Genomic DNA, 22,575 nt, shown 5'->3' on the forward strand with positions numbered 1-22,575 from the left:
GAAAGGGAGCAGGAAGGGATGGAGCAGAAACTGGGATTCATATATAAAATAAGAAAAAAAAATAAATATTATAAATAAATAAAAGAGAATTGGCACTTATTGTAGTCAATATAAAACATTTTTAATTTTGGGAATTACTCAAAAAGGGAATGAGTTTTAAGCCATCCAAATGCATAAATGTAAAGCTGGAGTTTTATTGGTACTTGACAATTAATGTTGCTGTTTAAATGCAATATCAGAGCCTAAAATCATTTGATGATGAAAATATCCAATCATAAGTGGCTAGCAGACTAACATAGAGCAAAGTCAATGGAAATGGATGGTCCTTAGGTCCATAATACTGGAAACTACAAATGTCTAAAACAGTTTCACAGAATGACAATACAGGTCAATTTTAATAACTAAATACAATCTGTACATATCACACTACTATTAAGTATAAGACCATTCACAAACACAATTGCAGCAGTTATTATTTGTATGTGTGTATTTGTTGGTAGTGTGCAGCACCATGCCCAACTTAGTTATAATAAATACCAAGAACCTGCAATACTCTCAAATAATCATTAATAAAAGCCAAACATATGGTATTCTACATGCTTCCCATTCTGTTGACTCTACAGATCAGATATAGAATATAGAGTACATTAGATAGATCAATGCAAAATGTAAGCTTACCATTTATAAGTAGCAAATACTAACACTCTTCAAATAAAAGGGACACTACTGTCAATAACTTTGTAATATACATGAGAATTGACTTTAGCCAACTAGTGCACTTAACATCCACCGTAAATATAGCTTAAATATATTTTACTACTATAATTTTTTTAGCTAGGCAATGGTGGTGCACAACTTTAATCCCAGTACAAAGGAGGTAGAGGCAGGTGCATCACTAAGGCCACCTTGGTCTACAGACCTAATTCCAGGATTGCCATCAATACACAAAGAAACCTTGCCTCAAACCCCTGCTCCAAAAAGGATGTTTCTCTGTGTGTAATTATTTTCCAATTGTAATCATAAAAATCAATTTTAAACAAAAAGGAATTCAGTACAATACCCTGAGCTAGTAAAATGTTACAATTCACTTAACTGTTTTAAAATTTTATTTAGTTTTATGTGCATAAGTGTTTCTCCTGACTCTGATATACCTGGACTTATAAGGTGCTCACTGTATGACACATAAATATGAAGATGTACACATGTTATGTGTGTGTGCATGCACACACGAGTGTGATTGGAGGTGTCTTAAGAGGACAGAAGAGGGTCTAAATTCACCTGGAAGTAGAAGGCAGGCAAATGTGAATCATCTGACTTGCTCAGAACCAAACACAGCTCTGGTCCTCTGGAAGAGCAGCAAGTGCTGAGCTGAAATACTGAGCTCTCTCTCCAACCCCCAAAACTCCTTCTCAAGACTTTGTGATTTTAAAACTAATTATATTCAGAGGGAAATGTACAAGTAAAGCACAGAAATAAAAGATTAATTCTCAGTGCTTCCTATGGTCTGGCCTAAATATGATTTAAATACTGGTAAAATTAATAAAATTCATAGAAAGTGATTATTTTTAAATACCGTCTATACCTTTAACTAATATAACATGAATAGTATATGTTAGGGGACTTAAAAACTTACCCAATAGTCATGTTCCCTTTGTTCATGAGCCATAACCTAAAAACAGTTATTAAAATTATTCATAAATAAAAAACTTTCATTGCCACCACTAAAATTCATGGCCCAAACCATAATTCCCACTGCCGAGGCATCTCTGAAGCATTATAACCATTTTGAAAGCATAATTTCACATATACAGATGATTTTCTCTCCTGAAATTTTAAACAAACCTGAACATAAGGTTTTTAATGCCAACAAACTGCAGAAGATGATCAACTACTAGAGTTTCCAAGGAACAGATAACAAGCACAACATGGGACTGTGATGGTGCCAGACAGTGCTGTGCTGTATAATACTCATTCCAAAAGAAAGGAAAGCTGCAGAAGTTTTTTATTTCAGCATCTTTGGCTCCCTGTGTATATTTAAGTTTCACAAAACACCTCAGGAGTGATGAGAGCTACAGTCCTGCATCAATTCTATCCAGTCAGAGTGCTCTAACTGCATATACAGCTATCACTTGACACACATACCTGCACTTGATAGGAGCAAATTGTTCTCTCCAATTCTTTTTCGATATCCTTGGCACGCCGTCTACATGGAACAAATAGTTACTCCACTGTGCTGACATATAATAAAGAATAACAGCATGTGGCTACAAGAATATTACTGAGTGTTCTTCCTTATTTAATTATAACCACAAGACTCCTCTTTTGAGATATGCTGACAGGTATTAAAGACCATCTTGTCCTCCCCTAAGTCTAATGTCAATTAAACTATGTGAGCACTATTACTTGGATGTGCCTAACACGATGTCACAAAAATTTACACAGTACAGAAGGTCTCAAGCAGCCTGTTCAGGGGCTCAGTTACAATCTTACCATGCCTCCATCCCAAGTGTAAAAGTCTCAGGCACATGCAAGCATGCCTGATCATCTGGTTTTCATTTTCAGGACTCAAAATCATGAAAGATAAACTCAGATCCTATAAAATTAACAGAGTCCCAGAAAAGGAAATCGTTTTTGTTTGTTTTGTTTTGTTTGTTTGTTTGTTTGTTTACTTCAAGACAGGGTTTCTCTGTAGCCCCAACAGTCCTAGAACTGGCTCTGTAGACCAGGCTGGACTTGAACTCACAGAGATCCACCTGCCTCTGACACCAATGCTCAGCTCAGGAGAGGAACTCTTAAGAGGTAAAAGTATAACTAACTTACTGTCTTTATGAAACAAAAAAGTAATTTGTCCTTTTAGACAAAGCCCAAACTTACCCTTCCTAAGGTTGATAGAAGTGTCTTATGACTCAAGTTGCTGTGGTGATCCTCTAACAGACATTCTAGTGTTTCCTCAGGTCCACTGAGGACTGAACCAAAGACTAGCTAAGCATTTACTAAAATTCTAAGAGTGGCTTGTTCATTTCATGGCAAACTTGCTGAATGCTAATACTGTGTATATTCTTTCCCAGCTGAAAAAAATATTCGTGAATGAGCTTGAATTAACTGCTCATCATGTCCTTCTTGAAGACAGGGTCTCATGCAGGTCAAGCTAGTTTCAAGCTCACGATTTAGCCAATATTGGTCTTGATCTTGTGACCATTCTTTTCCACCTCCCAGTGCCAACACACACAACATCCATACCTATTTATAAACTTCTTCATGTTAACATAAAATATGCTTATACTTATATGTCAAAATCCCCAAAAATAAATTTTTCCTTTTTATATTCTCTGAATATCAACAAAATTCCACGAAATTCAAATACAAAGTAATGAAACAAAAATATGCCAATTCACTTAGTAGTTGTGTTAGGACACACAAGCCTTTAGTCCTAGCACTTGGTAGGCATAGGCAGGCAGATCTTTGAGTTCAAGGCAAGTCTGCCTCCAGAAAGAGTTCCGGATGGGTCAGGGATACAGAGACCTTGTCTGAGATCAAACAAAACAACAAAGCCATTTTATTTTACTGCTTCCTGATGCCAAGCATCAAAATAAGAAAGAGGATGTCTTACCTATAGGTGTCTAGTTCTTTGTTCACATGGTTGGTTCTCTTGTTGACTTTGAAAAGTTCTTCCTCTTTCTCCAATCGACAATTTTCCTCCACTGTTATTTTCCTTAAAAAAAAAAAAAGAGTTTTTCATTCCTTTTAATGTATGTAATCAATATAATCAACTACAATCACAAATAGTGTATCACACAAAGCAATTGCCATACACCACAGCAAAGGCCATGTGCAAAAAAACAAGAGAAAAAAAATTGTGTGTCTCTGATATGAAATTTGGCACTGGGAAAAAGTGTGGTTCCAACAAACCCTCCACTTCTGTGGAACTTCCTGGCTCTGCTCTGAACCCACTGGACCCACCTATCCACTCAGGTACACCTTGATGCTACACTTTGAACCCCACCAACTGGCCTCTGCCAGGGGAGCAATCTCCAAGAGAACTTGGATTATCCATGGTTGCAGACATCGAACTCCTGACCCAACTACATTCACCAGGACAGCAGCGTAAAGAGAGACAGAAACTCCACCTTCACACACTGGAATAAGTGATGGGAAGACAGAAATAGAAGAAAATGCCCAACAATAGAAAGAAGAGTATGATAAACCAGAATCTAGGGACTCGACACCAAAAAGAACTAAACATATCAAAACAGATGAAGAGTATGACTTAAAAAAAAAAAAAGTTCTTAAAAATAACACAGGCCCTCAAAGATGCTATGAAAAAAAAAATCCCTTAAAGAAATGGAAGAAATCCAGACTAATGTGGTTTGATCAAGCCAGACTGCCTGAAACAGAGTACAAGGTGATCCTACATTCAAAACAGCTGGACAAAGCAGCCTTACAGACTTCTGCCAGGATTTCTGAATCTTCTTCGAATCCCCCGTGACTGCGCCCCTTACCAGCAGGAAGTAGTTTGGAAAGAACGCCCAAATTCCCAAATATTGTGTATATATGTTTGTTTTCATTTAAATGGACTTTGTTATATAAAATAAATTAAGAAAAGAAATGCAAAAAAAAACAAACAATAAATTGGAAGAATTAGAGAAAAAGGACACAGAATATATGAATGAAATAAAAAAAATCTCTTAAAGAAAGTATAGAAAGCAAGGAAAAACAATAAAACAGATGAAGGAAGCAATTCAAACTGTTCAAGACCTGAAAACTGATATAGAGACAATAAAGAAATCCCTAATTGAGGGAACGCTTAAAACAGAAAACCTGGGTAAATGATCAGGAACTACAGACACAAGCATAACCAACAGAATATAAGAGATTGAAGAGAGAATCTCAGGAGTTGAAGATAAACTACAGGAAATAGATTCATTGACCAAAGAAAATCTTAAATCCAACAAAACATAGTAGAAATGTGGGATAACATGAAAAGGCCAAACCAAAGAATAATAGGCAGAGAAGAAGGTGAAGAACCCCAGCTCAAAGGTGCAGAAAATATATTCAAAAAAATCATTGAAGAAAACTTTCCCAATCTAAAGAGAACTTTTCCAAGTTGAAGAAATTATGCTAATGAAAATACAAGAAGCATACCCAAAACCAAATACACAGGACATAAAACAAAACAAAACAAAACAAAAAAACTCCCCTTGACTCATCATAATCAAAACATCTAACATACAGAATAAATAAAAAATATAAAGGACAAGAAGAACAAAGGCCAGGTAATTTATAATGGCAGACCTATCAATCAAAATATCAAAATTACACCTGACTTCTACATGGTAACTCTCAAGGCCAGAATGTCCTGGATAGATGTTCTACAAGTACTAAGAGTTCACAGATTCCAGCCAAGGCTACCATACCCAACAAAACTCTCAATCACTGTAGATGGAGAAAACAAGTTATTTAATGACAAAGCCAGATTTTCACAATACATATCCACAAATCCAGCCATGGAGAATGTTCTGGAAGGAAAACTCCAACACAAGGACGTTAACTACAATAACAAACAACTAGCCAATCGATAACACCCCTTCACCAGAACCCAAATGTAAAAGCATAGGAAATATACACAACAATACCACTGCCAACAACAACAAAATGAAATCTAAAACAAATAAGAATTAACAATTAATGAATGAATGGTCCTTAATTTCCACCAACATTAATGGTCTTAACTTGCATATAAAAAGACACAGTCTAATAGAATTGACCTGAAGACAGAATCTACCCTTTCGGTGTAAAAAAGAAACACATCTAAGCTTCAAAGACAGATACTAACCTAGAGAAAAAGGGTTGGGGAAAGAACTTCCAATCATTTGGGCCCAGGCAGCAAGAAGGTGCAGTTATCCCAATATCTACCAAGTTAGACTTCAAACCAAAATCAACCAAGAAAGATAAAGAAGGCCATTTCATACCCATCATAGGAGAAGTCCATCAGTACAAAGTCTCAATTCTGAACATCTATGCTCCATATACAAAGGCACCCACATATATAAAATAAACACTAATAAAACTGAAAGCTCACATAAACCTCACACATTACCAATCTTTTTATGGGGCTTGTTACACAAGTCACACAAATGCACAAATAAGAAAGAGAACTACAGACCAACATCACTCATGAACATTGATCCAAATATACTATATTAAATACAGGTATATTGAATCCAAATTCACATCAGAGGACTCATCCAACATGATCAAATAGGCTTCATCCCAGGGATGCAGGGATGGCTCAACTTACAAAAATCTATCAATGAGACCCACAATAAAAACAAATGGAGAAGGAATAACAACATTATAATCCCACTAAGATGCTGAAAAGGCCTTTGAAAAAATTGAACATCCTTGGAAAGATCAGGGAAAACAGAAACATACCTAAATATAATAAAAGCAATATATAGTAAACCAACAGCCAACATCATACTGAAAGGAGAGAAGCTTAAGGCAATTCCTCTAAAATGAAGAACATGACAAGACTGCCCTCTCTCTACATATCTCTTCAATAATGTACTTGAAGTTCTAGTTAAAGCAATAAGAAAACAAAGGGAGAACAAAGGGATACAAATTTGAAAGGAAGAAGTCAAAATGTCACTATTTGCAGATGATATGATAGTTTCCATAAGTGGTCCGATAAACTCTACCAGGGAACTCCTATGGCTGGCAAACACATTCAGCAAATTACCAGGATACAAGATTAAGTTTAAAAAAAAAACCTTATGTCTACTATATACAGACGATGATGTGGCAAAGGAAGAATTCACAGAAACATCTAATGGATCAAAGACCTCAACATAAAACCAGCCACACTTAGAAGAGAAAGTGGGAGGCACTCTTGAACAAATTGGTACAGGAGACAGCTTCCTGAACATAACACCAGTAGCCCAGTCACTGAGATTGGTAATCCATAAATGGGACCTCCTCAAATTGAGAAGCTTCTGTAAGGCAAAGTACACAGTCAGCAAGACCAAATGGCAGTGCACAGACTGGGAAAATTCTTCACCAACCCAACATCTGACAGAGGGATGATCTCTACAATAGACAAATAACTCAAGAAACTAGTTACCAAAACAACAAATGAAGAGAGAATTCTCAATAGAGGAATCAAAAATGGCTGAAAGAGACTTAAGAAAGTGCTTAACAGTCTTTTAGCCAACAGGGAAATGCAAATCAAAACAACTTTGAGTTACCATATTATTCTTGCCTGAATGACTGAACTTAGAAACACCAATGGCAGCTTATGGAGGAAAGAATGTGGAGAAAGGGTAACACTCCTTCACTGCTGGCAGGAGTGCAAATTTGTACAGCCATTTTGGAGATCAGTATTGTGGTTCCTCAGGAAAATCGAAATCAGTTTAACACAAGCCCTGGCAATTCCACCCTTGGGCATATACACATCCATGTTAACAGAGACATCTGATCATCTGTGTTCATAGCAGCATTATTTGAAATAGCAAGAATCTGGAAGCAACCTAGAAGCCCCTCATCTGAAAATTGATAAAGATGTTGTCCATTTACACAATGGAATACTACTACTCTGCTGAAAAAAAAAAAGAACAATGGAATCTTGAAATTTGTAGGTACATGGATGGAACTTGAAGAAATCATCCTGATTGAGGTAACCCACTCATAAAAAGAGGAACATGGTATTTACTCACTTATGGATTTGAGACATAGAGCAAAGGATTGCCAGCATATAATTCTCACCGCGAGAGAAACTAGTATACAAGGAGGAACCAAAGACAATAATACAAGGTCCCTCACAGAAGGGGAAAGGACAGGATCCCCTGAGCATATTGGGAGTGGGTGGGGTCAGTGAGTGGAGTGTCAGGAGAAAGAGAAGGGGAGGAGCGGAGCACATGTGGGACCAGGAAGATTAAATTGGGAGACTAATACATGAGAGAGAAAAAGAAAGAGAATATAATAGAGGGAGCCATTATAAGTTTGAAGAGAAAATTGACTCAGAGACCTACAAGGATAACCCCAATTATCAATCTGAGCAATCGTAGAAAGTCTACCTTAAATTCCCTTCCCTGATAATGAGATAGATAACTAATTTATATGCCATCATTAAGCCCCCACCTAGTAGCTGATGGCAATACAAGCAGAAACTCACAGCTAAACACTGAGCTGAACTCTTGGAATCCAGTTGTAAAGAGGGATGAGTGATAAGAAAAGTGGTCAAGACCAGGCTACTGAAACCAACAGATACAGCTAACCTGAACAAGGGTCAGCTCATGGCCCCCAGACTGATAGCTGGGAAACCAGCATTGTACTGAATCAGATCCCTGAACGTGGACCTCAGTTAGAAGGCCTGGGCAGTCTAAGGGACCTCTGACAGTTATACCAGGATGTGTCTGTGGTGCATAAAAGGACTTTGGGAGCACATTCCCCGTGGAGGAATACTCCTTTAGCCTAGAAGCAGGAGGGAAGTTCTAGATACTACTCCAAATGATTAGACAGATTTTGATGTCCCCTCTTGGATGGCATCACCCTCCCTGTAGAGTTGGGGGGGGGATGGGATGTGAGGGTGTGAGCGGGCCATTATGGAAGGAGGGAGTGGGAACTAGGATCAAGTTTTATTATAGTAAGTCACTATGTTTGTTAGTAAGAGGGCCAATAACTACAACTATGGCTTGTGTTGTTTTGTTTGGTTTTTATGACAGTGTCTCATAATGTAGACCTGAAAATCACATTTTAAACCAGATTGGCCTCTAATTCACATAGATCCACCCGTGTTTGCTTCTTGAGTGCTTGAAGTAAAGGTTGTAGACCCAATATTTTTAATTGGTAGTCAAAAATAATAAGAGAGTGAGCCCAATCCCCACAGAGGGATAGTCTCTTAGCCTAGACACAAAGGGGAGGACCTAGGCTTTGCCCCAAATGATGTGACAGACTTTGATGATCCACCATTGAAGGCCTCACCCTTTCTATGCAGCAAAAGAAGGATGTGATGGGGTCTTGGGAAGATGGGACGGAGAGAGAACTGGGATTGATATCTAAAATAATATTGTTTCTAATTTAAACTTTTAAAAAGGAAAAAAAGAACAAGAGAATAAATAATCCCAGCACTAGCACTAACCCTGCACTACTTTTTTTCTTTTACTAACGAGTAACAGGTAAATTATTGAACAGTTACTGTGTGCCAGAACTGTTACGAGACATTTCTGTGGGCAATTAAACTAGTCAACAGCCATACAAAACTATTATTTCCATTGCATAAAAATGAAAACAAGGTACAGAGAAAGCAGTCAGATACCATGTAACAATAAGTCTCTGAGAAATGAAGCAACAAGGCATTTCATCACTGTGTGGACATCAGAGTATACTTAAAGAAACAAAGATGGCAAAGAATCAATGGGTGGCATTGTCCTATTTGTGGTCCATTTTGTACCACCATGTTATTATATGACACATGATTGTCACCGGGAGCAGGCTTTGGGAGCATATGGCCTCTTCCTACTTCTAGTTTTATCCGTCTTCTTCAACTTTAAGGGGGTTATGATCTCTCCTCTTCCTGCTCTAAGAACATGCTCCCATGCTCCCCTCACTATCATGGGCTCTCCCTTTGGAACTGTACACCAAAACAAGTTCTCCCATCTACTAGTTGCCTTGACCTGAATAGTTTGGTATTTAGGTGCTTTTGTTTGTTTGTTTGTTTTCTTTTCTGCCATTGTATTTTATCACAGCAACAGAAAAGTAACTAATACAGCCTAAATGTTGAAATTTAAGCTCTACTGATAGAACTTCGAAGAGAAATCACATATATAAAGCAGTATACTAAACTTCTAGATTCAAATATTTCACTTCTTCCCAATATTAAACTTAAAGAGCTGAACATAATGTATCAGTCATGAAAAAAAAAACAAGAAAATAACGTGAATGAAAAAAAGCAATATAGAAAATAAGTTAACCAAAAGTATAGCCTATAGAGGCAAGAACTTATTCTGATATTTATACAGTTTTACAAAGTTTCTATGTCCTACCCTGAAGAACAGCTTGTGGCATAATTCAGCTTGATCTGTGAGTTGATTCAGAGCAGAATATATAATACTATTCAAAATAGACATACTCATTGGGCTTTTTGTCAACTTCTCACAAACTACAGAAACTTGGCAAAAGAGAATCTCTACTGAGAAAAATAACTCCCCAGGACGTGCTTGAGGCAAGCCTGTGGGCATGTTCTCCATGACTAATTGATGTAAGAGAGACCCCAGCCAATGCAAGTGGTGCCACCCCTGGGTTATATAAGGAAGCTGATCAATCCATGGAAAGCAACGCAATAAACAGTCCTCCTCCGTGGCCTCAATTTCAGTTGTGCCTAGACTTTTCATTATGACCAGTGTGATCAGGACAGCAACAGAAAATAAAGTAATACATTAAATCACAGTGTGAACACATACAAACAGAACACAATGCATATTTTCACCACTACTTTGAAAATGGACAAAAAAAATGTGTTGCACCTTTGAATTTTTAAGCATTATTCATTAACTTCATTAACTCATTAACCATTAACTGGTAAATTAGCAAATACTGGGGCCACTGGTTCCTGGGGTAATACAGGATTACTTCTCTGTTGATCACTTTTCATGAAACATATGATGTAAAGAATACACAACTTTGAATCCTGTGTATTTTATTTAAAACTCGCCATCGGACTGGAGAGATGGCTCACACCTAAGAGTGCACAAACTGCTCTGGCAGAGGACACAAGTTCAGTAATCAGTAACCACATGGCAGCTCACAAGCATTTGTAACTCAGTTTCAAGAGATCCAACGCCTTCTTCGGGCCTTAGAGAGCACCAGGCACAGGCATTGTGCATAGACATACATACAGGAACTCTCACATACACATAAAATGAAAATAAATATCCATGGGCAGGAGCAATAGTTCAGCCATTAAGAAGAGTACATCCTGCTCTTGCAGAGGACCTGAGCTCAGTTCCCAAGACCCATATCCAGTGACTCATAACAGCATGTTATCTACAATTCCAGGGAGGGCCAACATTTCTGACTTCTACATGCACCAGCACTTATTTTTACAGGTTCACACACATCATACATAATTTAAAAGAGCAAATCACAGTTTTGTTTCTTTATTTTGCTTTGGTTGATAAGATGGGGTTTTTCTATGTAGCTTTGTAGACCAGACTCACAAAGATTCAGCAGCCTCTGCCTCCTGAGTGCTGGGATTAAACGTGTACCCCATCCATGCCCAGCATAATAAATCATTTTTAAAACTAGATAAAATCTACAGTGGTGGAAAACATCTGTTCCAAGCACTTGGGAAGTGACAGCAGAAAGATCAGGAGTTAAAAGTCACAGCTGACTGTAATCAGGGTCAAGCCAGCATGGACTACATGAAACAGTCTCGAACAAAATAAAACACATCTTGGTTAACATAAGTTGTGTATTTCCTAAAGTAAATTCCCAACCAACAGCACTGTAAGTTAAGACAAAACAAAGTTAATCTTATACATGGCATTTTTTTCACAAAGTATATTATGGCCTTCTCACCATCAAGAACACGTGACAGCACTCAAGCACATGCTTGGGTTCTATGTGAACAGGTACCTCACCAAATAAACAATTCTAAAAAGAAGAGGTAGTCAGAGAAGACAATTGTTTACAGAATGAGAACTGAAAGAAATTGCTGTGTTAGCCCTCAACCAGGAGTTCTCACACTGGGCCTCTCAGAATCTTCATCATTCTCAGTTTACAAATGAAAGGCCAGCAAATCTCTGGGGAAAAAAAACAGGCTTTAAGGTTACAAACAAATTTAACAATGGACTTTACATCGCACACACACATACATAAATACATGCACACTTAATGTATGAAGGAATAGGACAGACAAGGGACTTCCAAAGGGCAATAAAAGTGAAAGTGTGCTTGGTTTTATAATGAAAACTCTAAACTATAATTCTTATTAGGAAATCTGCAATTGCAAGATTGGTATCACAAGGGTATTTTCTCTGCCTTATCTGGACATGTCAGGGCAATGTCTCATATTGCCATCAATATTTAAATACACTGAGTACAATTTTATTTACTTATTTTCATTTTACATATTAATCCCAGTTCCCCCTCACTCCCTCCCTGTTTCCCTCTGTTCATACCCCCATGCCCCCGACCACACTCCTCTCCCACCCCCCACTCCACATGTAGGGTGATGTCTTCCAGGAGGGGTCATCTAAATCTGACACATCATTTGGAGTAGGGACTAGGCCTTCTCTCCTGTCTCTAGGTTAAGGGAGTATCCCTCCATGGGGGATGTGCACCCAAAGTCCTTTTGTGCACCAGGTACATATCCTGTTTCCACTGTCAAGGTCCCTTAGACTTCCCAGGCCTTCCGGCAGAGACCTATGTTTAGGGAGTCTGAGTCAGTCCAATGCTGGAATCCCAGCTATCAGTCTGGGGGCCTAGTAGCTCCTCCTTTTTTCAGGTTGGCTGTCTCAATGTATATTTGTAGCCTGGTCTTGTCCTCTCTCTCTGCTTCTGAATTCCTGTTTTGCTCAGTGGTTACTTGTGGGTGTCTGCTTCTGTTTCCATCTGCTGCTAGATGATAGCTCTATGATGGTGGATAAGACAGTCCTCAATCTCATTATCAGGGAAGGGCATTTATGGTAGCCCTTCCACTGTTGCTCAAATTGTTACTTGCAGTGAGACTTGAAGGTCTCTGGATATTTCTCTAGGTTCATTTTTCTCTTCAAACATATAATTGCTCCCTCTATTATGTTCCCTCTCTCTTCTCATCTATTCCTCCCCTGACTCAATCTTCCTAGGCCCACATGCTTTCCTCTCCTCCCCTTCTCTTCCTCCTAGCTCCCTCTCCACTCACTGCCCCACCACTCCCCATATGCTCAGGAGATCTTGTCCCTTTCCCCTTCTGTGAGGGAACTTATATGAATCTCTTAGAATCCTCTTTGCATCTTAATTTCTTTGGCAATGTTAATTATAGGCTGGTGATCCTTTGCTCAGTCTAAAATACATATATGATTGAGTACATACAATTTTATTCTTTTTGTGACTGGGTTACCTCATTCAGGATAGTTTCTTGAAGGTCCATTCACTTTACTGCAAATTTCAAGATTCTATTCTTTTCTTTTCCGGCAGAGTAGTATTCCATTGTGTAAATGTGCTATATCTTCTTTATCCATTCTTCAGTTGAAGGGCATGTTGGTTGCTTCCAGATTCTTGCGATTACAAACCATGCTTCCATGAACATAGTAGAACAGAAATCTGTGTTGCATGGATGTGGATCAGTTGGGTATATGCCTAAGATGGCGATTGCCGGGGCCTGTGGTAGACTGATACCCATTTTCCTGAGGAACCGCCTTAATGATCTCCAAAATAACTGTACAACTTTGCACTCTCACCAACAGTGGAGGAGTGTTCCCCTTTCTCCACATCCTGTCCAGCATAAGTTGTTCTTGGTGTTTCTAATTTTAGCCAATCTGGCAGCAGTAAGATGGTATCTCGAAGTTCCTTTATTTGCATTTCCCTGATAGCTAAGGACTGTGAGTACATTCTTTAGTGCCCTTCAGCCTTTTAAATTTCCTCTATTGAGAGTTCTCTATTAAGGTCTGGACCCCATTTTTAATAGAGTTATTTGGTGTTTTGTTGACTAGTTTCTTGAGTTCTTTGTATATTTTGGAGATCAGCCCTCTGTCAGATGTAGGATTGGTGAAGATATTTTCCCAGTCTGTGGGCTGCCGTTTGGTCTTGTCAACTGTGTCCTTTGCCTTATAGAAGCTTCTCAGTTTGGGGAGGTCCCATTTATTAATTGGACATCTCAGTTTCTGTGCTACTAGAGTTATGTTCAGGAAGCAGTCTTCTGTACAAGTTTGTTCAAGGGTACTTCCCACTTTCTCTTCTATGAGGTTCTACGAGTTTCAGTGTGGAAGGACATATGATGAGGTCTTTGATCCACTTGGACTTGAGTTTTGTGGATGGCGATAGACATGGCTCTATCTGAGTCTTTTACCCACCATCATCCAGTTGTGCCAGCACCATTTGTTGAAGATGTTTTCCTCCTCACGTTATATACTTTCAGCTGTTTTGTCCTAAATCAGGTGTCCGTAGCTGTGTGGGTTAATGGCAGAATATTTGATTTAATTTCATTGGTGACCTTGTCTATTTTTGTGCCAATACCAGGCTGTTTTCAGGACTATAGGTCAGTTGTAGAGCTTAAAGTTGAGGATGGTGATGCCTTCTGGAGTTTCTTTATTGTACAGGATTGTTTTAGCTATCCTGATTTTATTTCTTTTTCTGTATAAAGTTGATTATTATCCTTTCAAGGATATTGAAGAATTGATTGAGCACAAATATTGATTGGAAACCCACTATTTTCCTTTCAGTTTAGGCACTGGGAATATAAATAAAAGTACCATACTTCTTACAGAATTTAAATTAATGTAAAGCGGAGGACATGATGTTTAGAGAACAAAACAAGATGTGACGAGAAATAACGAAACAAAATAAGAGATATTGGTTTAGTTAGGGTACCGAGAAAGCCTTCTTTAAGATGACAGCGGGACCCCACATCTGAATGAAACAAAGATTCAAAAATGCAAGCACATAGAACACCACATAGTGAAAAAAATAAAAAGAAGGAAAGAAAAAGCTTGAAAGATGAAAGACCTTACCATACAGATGTGCTGGGCACACCAAAAATGAAGAAAGCCAATGGCAATAGATAGCAACAAAGAAAAGAGACATAGAATAGTCTATAGCTTCTCACAAGGTGGGTATGGTAAACTTGGTTCTGAGAATCTTGTTTTAAGTCTGTTTAAAACATTTGAGGGGGGTGCAGGAAAGACTGTGACAGTATGCACAATTTATGTTTTAGGAGTTATTCTGAGTTTACAGAGAAAAGACAGTGTAGGAAGATATAAAGACATTCATAGGGCTACTGTAATGAACCAACTACTGCTAATGACGGCTTTAACCAGAGTATTGGTAGATGATAAAAAGCCATCAGATTAAAGGTTAAGAAATTTGACAGTATTTGATGATAAGACAAACAAATATGGGACACAAAAAGGGCACTGAAGGATGACTAACAGCTGTCCTGTTCACAAATACAATGATACTGCCATTTAGTAACTACAACAAAGAATATTAAGCAAGACTAACTTGCGCAGAAGAAAGGAGTCAGTTTTATATACAATAGGAAGTTCCATCCAAAGACACCGCTCAGATTCCTGGACCCTGTATGTCAGCATAAGTTTAAGGCAATAATCTGATAAATGTTACCAGATACTGAGAAAGGTAGCTTGGGAATTCCAACATATTTACATTTTGTTCATGAAGAAAATCGTCCAAGACAAAATAACATTCTTAAAAATGAATGATGTAGCCAGGTGATGTAGGGCACTCCTTTAAAACTAGCAGTCAGGAAGCAAAGGTAGGTGGATCTCTCTTAGTTCAAGACCAGCCTGGTCTAAAGAGTGAATTCCAGGATAGGCTGCAAAGCTACACAGACAAATCCTGTCTTGAAAACACAAGCAAACACCAAATTAAAAAAAAAAAAAGAAACAACATGAATGATTCTATGTAATTGATAACATCCAATAATCAATGTGTAAAGCCTCTAATACATAACATGCATTTAAAGACATTTCACTTGCCATTCACTGGAGTTACCAAACACCTCTCACCTGTGAAGCATCCTTTCATTGTCTTGGTACAGCTCCCTCATCACTGTGATTTTCCTTTGAAGCTTCTGTTTCTCGATTTCAAGTTGTGTATTACCTGACTGCAAAGACACTTGTTCAGACTTGAGACTTCGCATATGCTCTAGACAAAGGTACAAAATCATAAAGAAACTAAAGGAATTAAAGAAATTCTTCAGTTCTTAATAAAGAAATTAAAGGAATTTCATACAATTAAAACATATTAAAAATATTAACGATACACAAAGTTGGTCAGATCACTGTGACTTCAAAACCCACCTACTTTATAAAGATACACATAGAAGCCTGTCTTGAAAACAAAAATCCTTAATCACACGCCTAGGGTTTTTTAAATGTATATGGAATCACTCAGACAATATACAATTAAAAATATGTCTTAAATTTTTAGTGGCTAGAGATGGTAAGGGGAGTGTTTGTTTTTCCAAAGGTCCTGAGTTCAGATCTCAGAAACTACATGGTGGCTCACACAATCTGTAATGGGGTCTGGTGCCCTCATCTGGCTTGCAGGTGTGCATCCAGTCAGAACATTGTAAACATAATAAATAAATAAATCTTAAAGAAAAAAAGATAATTGACAAGATTGGACATGCCCAGGGACATACAGCTATAGACAATTACTATACACAACAGTTCAGTTACTAGTACCATAATAAATCAGTCTTTTTTTCAGTCTAAATTGTTCATGTGCTATCATTCAAACTAGCTGATAATAAGTGCTCATTTACAGTTTCCTGAGAGACCAAGACTCAAACAAAATGAAGACTGGAAAGAATAATGACTTTTACATTATTTCAACTGCTATACTACTGAATCACCCACAAAATTGGGGAGATAGCTCAGTCAGTAAGGTACTGGCTAAACAAACATGAGGACCAAAGTTTGGGTCATGAGCACCCATATAAGACCTGTCTGAGTGCTGAAAAGGGAAAAAACAAGATCCCTAGGGCTTACTGAGCAGGACAATCCAGGTTTAATGACAGCTTTCTCAATGAATAAGGGGGAAAGCAATTGAAAGAAAGCCTGAATATCTACCTTTGTCCTCTATATACATATGAATACAGACACACACAAAATGGATTAACAATTATAAGTGATTGTGAATTCTGTATGAACTAGCACACCATTATTTTTACATATCTCACTTTTCTTTCATTATGATTAATACAACTCTACACAGCTCTAATATTAAAATGAGAACCTCAACTCTGACCTGCTCTAAGGTATCATTCCCAAAACATATGTGAACCAATCGAATACAAGAAAAAAAATGCACTATATTTCAAAAGGGCAGTTTCAAAATCATAACAAGGAAAAGTTTAGTAACTATGTGCAATGGGATGTTATTATACTAAAATGCAAGCTAAATAAACATATGGACCAAAAGAAAAGTTTGTGTCGATACAGTAATAGCAAAGGGGAAATTGTACAGGAAATCATGAATAGTTGACTTCTGCAAAAATCGTAAAGCTATATCAGAAAAAAAAAATGCCCATCCATGCTGTCTGCCAGATCTAACAAGTCACTTATCAAGAAATCAATGGTCAATACAAGCTGTAATATAATTGAATCGTACTAATGCAAAGAAGCCTTAAAAAACAACACAAATTATTTTACCATTATACACTCAAGCTCTTTTTTCTAGTGTCTTACTTTATCTCATTTTAAAACTTTTAAAACTAAGTGTTTGGGAGACGTGGAGGGCAGGGGCTCAGAGGGAAGGGGACTGGGAAAAAGTATAGCTCAATTCAAAAAACGTGTGTGTGTGTGTGTGTGTGTGTGTGTGTGTGTGTGTGTGTGTGTGTGTTCACCTCAGCCTGCATGCCCAGGTGGGCAAAGGTCAGAGGACAACTAGCAGGGGTCTGTTCTCTCCTTCCACTGGAGACTGAATTCAGACCATCAGGCTCAGAAGAAGGGGCTTTTATGCACTCAACCCAGACACTATAATAGGGCACTGTACAGGCCAGGTGCAGTAATTTTAAGCCTATATAAAGCAGACATGTGAGAAGCTGAGGTAGAAATGTGAGGACTTCAAGAAGCCAGGGGTTACATAGAAACATGCATTTAAAGGAAGGACACTATAAATTACCAAAAAGGCCAGAATCTATGGGAGATGAGAGATGGTTAGAGAAAAATGCTCCCATATGTTAAAAATTAATTATTGAAAAATTTTATGACGCATTAAGGAAAGAATGTTGGGGCTGGAGACATGGCACAGCAGTTAAGAGCAATGAATGCTCTTCCAGAGAACCTTGGCTCAATTCTGATAACCCACAGGGCAGCTCAAAGCTGTCTGTAGCTCCAGTTCCAGAGGATCTGACACTCTCACACAGACATATATGTGAGCAAACTCCCAATAAAGTAAATAAATAAAAAACATTAAATAATTTTTAAAAACACCATGGAAAAAGAAAAGGTGGATTTGGAGGAACGCTCTACACACACAAGAGTTTCCAATATTATTTGGTGGGGGGATTAAGACTGGCCAAGAGAAGGAGTAAACAATGGAATAACTGGTGAACTAATTGCTTGCTACACTGGTACTTCCTACTAAGATACATGTACGTTAATGTATGCCTCGATAAAGCTGCCTTGAAAACAGAGTGCCTATTCCTCTCTGTATCTTCCACACTGTTACTACTATTCTTCTCAGATAGCAGCATTTTTTTAATTAGACTAGTGTTTTTTCAGGTCTAATAACAATACAATTACTATAATCAGTGAGTAGGGCAATTTAATCCAATGGTTCAATCTTTTTTAAGCATTTTGCTCATTAAAAGTCTTAAAGGCCTTTGAGACCCTTTTGGTCTTTTTCTCATCAGATCTCAACCCTGGTCGTGAAGGTTATAAAGAAGATAAAGTACACTGAAGCTGGCCTCACAACGATGAAGTCTGGTATAGAGCATAGGTCCAGATTCAAATGGTTCTGGCTATCATTTGGAAGACAGAATAAGTTAAGAATGAAAAGGAAGAAATGTGAAGTTCTGGGCAGCCGTGGCAATGGTTGACTACATATTGACGTTTCTTGCATTCATTGAGAGGATTATTTTGTTGATGTTGATTTCTGGTATGTTTATATTCAGCTGTTTAATCAGTGAAGGGGCTTTGCCTGTGATCATAGGTGTAGAGTTAGAAACGGCAGGAAAAGCATCAGGCAGGTAAAAATGAAGCTCTACAAGCAGAAGCTTTTGTCTTATGTTGCATCATTTAAGCAAGTGTAACAGGATCAATAAAGCCTGTTTTGAAAAGAAAATATAGATGAGGAGAAATAAAAAAAAGATGCCTGTGGTTCCATTCTGAGTTAACCAGCACAGACATTTGAATATGTCCATCCATTCTTTTCAGATATAAAAATATGAATTTATTTCATTAACACAGTGAGATGTGATATACCTTTTACAGCACAAACACAACTGGCAAAAACTATTTTTCAATGTGAACAAAATCAGCAAACTTTTTTAATGCTTTCCATAAAAAATATATTTTTACAGGTGTAAAGCCACTCTTGTGTATGCTAATAAATTATATGAATATATTAAAATAGTAGACATTACAAGCTCAAGTCCTGAAGATCACTTTCTCAATTTTAAAAAATGTAAGGAAAAAATTAAATTTAAAACTTTTTAACATCTAAAACTATATCCAACATTGTACTCCTTGTGGTGGCTTGAGTGAAAATGTCACCCTAGGCTCAGAGGATGTGACACTATTAGGAAGTATTGCTTTGTTGGAGGAAGTTGTCACTGAGGGTGATCTTTGAGGTTTCTGATGCTCAAGACTGACACAGTGGCACTCTTCCTGCTGCCTGCAGATCTAGATATAGAACTCCTGGATCTTTCCCCAGCACCATGTCTGCCTGTGTGATCTTCTGCAGTGCAATTACTATGGAATACTACTTTATGGTATACTTATAATTTGCAGGCCCTAGAACTCTAAACTATAAGCCAGATCCAATGAATGTCTTCCTTATAAGAGTTGCCATGGTCAAGGTGTCTCTACATAGCAATAGAAACCCTAACAAAGATGCACCATACTCCACATTCTTACATACTTTTAATAATTTACATAAATATAAGAGAAAATGGACTACATTTACCACTGACAGTAAAACTCAGAAGTAATTCATTCTCTTTAAGGAGATGTGCTCGTCAAGAACCCTTACCTGTAAGATCATCATTTGTTGCATCTATTTCAGATAACTGAGTATAAATTTGGTTTCTGTCTCCTTCTAGGGTTTTTAATGAAGCACTTAACTTCAAAGAAGGAAAAGAAGAAGAAAAGCAATTATCAATTACACAAAAGAAACACACATCCCCAATATACCCCATACTACTGTCCTGCAGTTATTTTCCCTGTGATGATATCATGGACAACATAAAGACATCAGTGCAGCTGCCAAAGCAGCCTTCACCGTATACAATCAGGACTTTTACACAGATTAACTAAGAACTGACAGAGGGAATAAACCAGAAGAAAACACAGCTATTATTTATTTCTCAAAAGAGTATATAGAACCATTGGAACCAGAAGAAAAGAATGCACATGGGGAATGGTTAAATAAAACAATAATATTCTGAAGATATCTTTAATGGAAGAAATGAGTGTACAATTTGAACATTTCTAAATACTATAATTATAAAAATTTCTAAAGTTGATATAAAAAAAAGAAATTTATAAGGAAATCCTAGGGGCTGGAGAGATAGTACAGTGGCTGCTCTTCCAGTGGACCTGAATTTAAGTCTCTACACGCACATGGCAGCTCACAACTGTCTGTGCTCAGTCCCAGGGAATCTCAAACCCTCATAAAAACAAGCATACTGGCAAACCACCAATGCACAGAAAATTAATACATCAAAAGAAAAAGAACATTCTAATCATTTATCATATAACCTTATACAAAAAATTAAAGCAATCTTTAAATTAGTTACTAAGGACACACAGATTTCATGTCTGCTGTAGGTCCTGCTCCTTCTCATCTAGATTTTTACATACTAATACAAACCTCAGTAGCATATATTGGCTTCCTCAAAGCTCCCTTAGGCTGATTACCTACAGTGAAAAATAAAACCATGCTTAGTGAACACATCCAAATGAATACATTACTTCTTTATCTAGTCTTGCAGCCCCTCTTCTGGCCAAAATTAAATAATTTGAGGCTGAGCTTACTTGCTCTTGACTCTAATTCCAACATTTCACAGCTAAGACAAGGGGATTCCCATGAGTATAAGGCCAGCCTGGACTCCAAGGTGAATTCCAGGCCAGCTTGACCTACAGCAAGATGTTGTCTCAGTAAAAAGAGTAATTAAAATAAAAATAATAATTTATATAAGGTGAGTGATCTACACTCAGGAAGATAGACAGTGTACTACAGAGACCCAACAAGAACTGAATATTTACCTAAACAGTGTCCATGGACTTAACTATGCTTAGATTCTTATGGCATTACAGCATCCAGGTTAATTAGTCAACCGTGGCTTCAACACTAAAATTATTAATGAACCATGGCTCCAAGTTAAGTACTATTAAACATAAATATGTTTCTTCTATTATAAAATAAAAATGAAAAATACAAATATTTTATATTACTATACCTTACTATAGTTCCCCTTTTGTTATGGAACTTAAGAGCTGTGTTGTTATAATGGAGAAATATAGGCTATAGAGAAGAACAAAGAGAAGAAGTCTACAACTCCGAAGAGGTAAAGAAAGATTTACACAAAAGACTAGCTAAATAAGGTGGAAAGGGGGTGTGGTATTTCATGAAGATAGACAAAATGTGCCAAGTCTAAGTATATGAGGAGCTCGATACACATGTGGAATGAAGAGGAAACAAGGAGTCAGTCGCCACAAGTCAGTGCACGTTATTCTCTAAGTCATTGTTCACTTCTACATCCAGATTACCATCATCAGTTACATCTTCCCCAAGCACAGAATTCCAGTCTTTCATCCTTAGCGGGCTCTCCATCAGAGACTGGATATTGAGTAAAGAGAGAAAACAAAAAGAGAATGTAATGACTCATGATAATAGCTTTACAATTAAAACTTAACTCATCTGAAATTCAATCCTGAGCCAATGAGATGGCTCGGCAGGTAAAAGCATCTGCCACTTAGACTGATAATCTGAGTTTAATCCCCAGAACCCACATGGTAGGAAAATTGCCTCCCAAAATTTGTCTTCTGAACTCCATACCCACATCATGGAATGCACATACCTGACACATACATACACAAGTAAATTTTTAAATATTATAATTTTTAAATCAATCCCCATAAATAAATCCTTTTGTACCCTAAGTATCTGTCTGCAATTGAGATATGTAAACAGTTGCTTTTATCTTCTAACTCCACATTTAGGGACTATTAATCTGAAAAACTAACTTGCTGAACATGGTACATCTTTTACCCCCACCACTCAGAAGGAATAGGCAGGCAGATCTATGTGAGATGGGAGCCAGCCTGATATATATAAAGTGAGTTCTGGTAAGAAATTTACCTCTTGAAACACTGTATGCAAAAATAAATATTATGGATATTATGGTAGGGAGGGATGGAGGAGGGGGAGGTAGTGAGGGAAGGAAGGAATGAAGGAAGGATGAAGAGAAAAAGGAAAAGAAGAGAAAACAAAATCAAATACAGTGTTTTATAATGGTTCATTCTTGTTAACTACAAAGCAATAAAATATTTTCTTTTGTGTGTATCATACACATGAGTATGCAGGTGCACATACAGCTGCAAGAGCATGAGGCAAGAAGATGCAAGTGTCTTCTTCCATCATACTCTACCTTACTGCCTGGAGACAGGACCTCTCATGGAATAAGAACTC

General features: G+C 37.5%; 1 non-coding gene across 1 annotated transcript; it reads left to right on the plus strand.

Moving 5' to 3' along the window:
- Positions 1 to 18,549: 18,549 nt before the first annotated feature.
- On the plus strand, positions 18,550 to 18,678 carry LOC127214435 (small nucleolar RNA SNORA61). Its single transcript, XR_007833838.1, has one exon. It is a non-coding gene; the product is annotated as a small nucleolar RNA SNORA61 (small nucleolar RNA).
- Positions 18,679 to 22,575: the final 3,897 nt, after the last annotated feature.

The sequence above is a fragment of the Phodopus roborovskii genome, unplaced genomic scaffold (genome assembly GCF_943737965.1).
Source record: "Phodopus roborovskii unplaced genomic scaffold, PHOROB, whole genome shotgun sequence".
Taxonomy (NCBI): Eukaryota; Metazoa; Chordata; class Mammalia; order Rodentia; family Cricetidae; genus Phodopus; species Phodopus roborovskii.